The 3514-nt window shown below is 40.7% G+C and overlaps 1 pseudogene; it reads left to right on the forward strand.

Moving 5' to 3' along the window:
- On the forward strand, positions 1 to 2674 carry LOC109806997 (protein NODULATION SIGNALING PATHWAY 2-like; annotated as a pseudogene).
- Positions 2675 to 3514: the final 840 nt, after the last annotated feature.

Below are 3514 nucleotides of genomic sequence, written 5' to 3' on the forward strand. Positions count from 1 at the left end.
TCAGATGGGCATAGCTCCAGAATGACCAATGAATTTTTGGACTCCCACTGTCTCATGCTCCAAATGCTTCTCCTCTCAACCCCTCTATAAATCCCCACACACAACTTCTACTAACCACACCTACAAGCAGCTACAAACTCTTTCTTCTTTCTTTCTTTCTTTCTTTCATATATAGTCAACTCAACAACCAACCATGGAGATAGACATGATGGACATGGATGCTATCCACAACCTCGACTTCTTCGGATACAACACCATCACCAACACCACCCCCTCTTCCGACGACGACTACGCTTACTGCAACTGGAACCACTGGTCCCCCCTCGTCAACTGGGATGCCTTCACCGCCACCCCGGACAACTTCCACCACCTCCTCGACTTCATCGTCAGCAACGGCGCCGCCGAGGACAACCTCAGCCCCGACAACGCCGAAAACAACTCCGTGACGGAGGAATAGGATTCGAAGGGTCTGAGACTGGTCCACCTCCTGATGGACGCCACGGAGGCCCTCACTGGTGCCACCAAGAGCCGCGAGCTGGCTCGAGTGATATTGGTTCGGCTCAAGGAGTTGGTGTCCCACGCGGCGCACGCCTCCAACATGGAGAGGTTGGCCGCGTACTTCACCGACGCGCTCCAGGGCCTGCTAGAAGGCGCAAGGGGTGCGCACAATAACAACACCAGGCATCATCCTATTCATTATCATCAAAACAACACCCTCGCGACGTTTCAACTGCTTCAGGACATGTCACCCTACATCAAGTTTGGACACTTCACAGCGAACCAGGCCATCCTGGAGGCCGTGGCCCACGAGCGCCGAGTACACATCGTCGACTATGACATCATGGAAGGGGTCCAGTGGGCCTCCCTCATGCAGGCCCTCGCCTCCAACAAAACAGGCCCACCCGCGCCGCACCTCCGAATCACAACATTGTCCCGCACTGGCACTGCCCGGAGGTCCATCACCTCCGTGCAGGAGATCGATCGCTGCTTGATCGCCTTCGCCGCCTCCCTCGGCCAGCCCTTCGCCTTCCACCAGTGCAGGTTGGACTCCGACGAAACGTTTCACACTTCCTCTCTCAAAGTGGTTCGCGGAGGCGGAGCCGGAGAGGCTTTGGTCTTCAACTGCATGCTGAACTTGCCACACCTTAGTTACCGTGCACCTGATTCGGTGGCCTCGTTTTTGAGCGGGGCGAAGGCGTTGAAGGCCAAGCTGGTGACCGTGGTGAAGGAGGAAGAGGAGGTGGGGTCCAGTGTGGGAGGGTTCGTGGGAAGGTTCATGGACTCGCTGCATCACTACTCGGTCGTGTTTGACTCACTGGAGGCTCGGTTTCCGATGTAGAGCCGGGCCAGGGCCCTTGTGGAGCGCGTTTTCTTGGGCCCCCGGATAGTTGGGTCGTTGGGCCGTATATACCGGACGGGGGAAGAGGAGGAGAGGGGGTCCTGGGGGGAGTGGTTGGGTGCAGCGGGGTTCAGGGGAGCTCCCCTAAGCTTCGCTAATCATTGCCAAGCGAAGCTTTTGCTGGTCTTTTCAACGACGGATACAGAGTGGAGGAGTTGGGGAGTAATAAGTTGGTGTTGGATTGGAAATCTAGGCGCATGCTTTCTGCTTCACTTTGGACTTCTTCCCAGATTCTCATTAATTCAAATTAACTGAAACCAAGTCATAAACCTTTGTTTTACTTCTTCTTCCCTTTTATACTAGTTTTACTTTCACAATCTTTGCTACCTAACATGACTTATGAATGTCACCTAGTCCCACCACCTCAGCCTCACCTCCTAACACTTCATTTTCTTCATCACACAGTTTTTTCTCTCTTCACATTCTATTTTGAGTTCCTCAACTTTATACACTCTATAATTTCAAACCAAACTCTTTTTCATACTGCCCAAATCCTCTACTGGATATGTTCATATGTGTAAATGTAACCAAACATGTACATGTTCAATTCATGCTTCGCTTTACTTAATAGGGGAAAAAGGAGTAAGGGGCCTTCCATTTCAATTTGAGGAATTGTTTTCTTGCTATCAATTTGTACAGGAATTTATACAATTGTGAGAATGTTATTAGGAAACAAAAAAAAAAGAATATAAGATAAAATAAATAATGTAAAATTTATTATACAATTTGGTATTTAAATAATATATGTAATATTCTTTCACGTTTTGGTATGAATATGAGTTATCATTTCGTAATAAGTTCGTGTCCCCTCATAATTGCTTGATTGCTACGAGTCATGCTAAAATATTAATTAAGAAGTCCATTGCCATTGACAACTGTATAAACATTAATTCCTGTTTGTACAAGAGGAAATAATTATAATTACAGGGAACAGGAAGAAATAAGCGGAAAAAAAACAAGCGAGAGGTAAATAAGAAATAAAATAAAAATTAAAGATATAATTTGTTTGAATACTAGATCAAAAGAAAATAAAAGTCAAGATATAATTTTTTTTAATGTTACTATTAGAATAACTTGATTCTTAAATCCTAAAATAAAAAAGGCTAACGTAATCAATTATACTCTCCTTTTAAGTGAAACATATAATCTATTTTTCACAAAATGAAAGAAAGACATCAACTTCACTTCCAACTCTTTCACCTATATATCCGAGGAGAAATTTTATTTTGTGGACTCCTCTAAACTTTTTTAGACAGATTTTAGTCAAATTAATTAATCAATCATCACTCGTTTTCTCTTCTTTCAATTGTCACTACATTTTCATCCTATCAAACAGGGTATAAATGATATATTTGTTATAGAAAAATATAACTGTCTATCCAAATTTGGAGGGGGAGAAGAAATGAATAAAAAGGAAAAAAATAAAGAAGAATAACAAATTAATATAATAAATGATGCAACGAAAAAAGTATAAGTTGTTTTATTTTAGTTTTTTTTTTTGTGAATAGTTGTTTTATTTTTTAACAGTGGTTTTCCCCTTTCCTCCTGCCAAATAAACATATGAAATTAAAGATTTGAAAATTTCCTGTTTTTGAAATTTTCAAATAGTATGTTTGGAAGAATAAAAAGAACGCCTACCTATGCTTTTATTTGTTTATTTTTTCTTTTCATTTGTTCGGTATATTGGAATTGTTATTTATTTATTTTCTCAAACACTCTAGATTGTGTCTTGGAATTGAGGATAGGACAATCATAATAGTATACTATTACTATAGTTAAAAACATCTTTAAATTGTGAAATACGATGTGATTTATGTTCTTGTATTAGTGTCTTTATGAAAACCACCGTACAACCACAGCCATCGTTATTTGAATTGTTCGAAGCTTGTCTGCATATTCCTGTAAATATATGTTATTCATTACCAAACCTACAGGCTCCTTGTTTTGCTCCTTTTAATTTTAGTTTCAATTTAGTATTATAGAAATATTATCATACTATTGTTATAAATATGTGTGTAATTTTTAACATATAATATGCCTTATTCAATTTACATATTTAAAAAGTAATCTCTTTGTTAACACGTTTTAAAGTAATTATTTTTAAGTTTAAATATA

Source organism: Cajanus cajan, chromosome 6 (genome assembly GCF_000230855.2).
Source record: "Cajanus cajan strain Asha chromosome 6, NIPB_CcT2T_4, whole genome shotgun sequence".
Classification (NCBI taxonomy): Eukaryota; Viridiplantae; Streptophyta; class Magnoliopsida; order Fabales; family Fabaceae; genus Cajanus; species Cajanus cajan.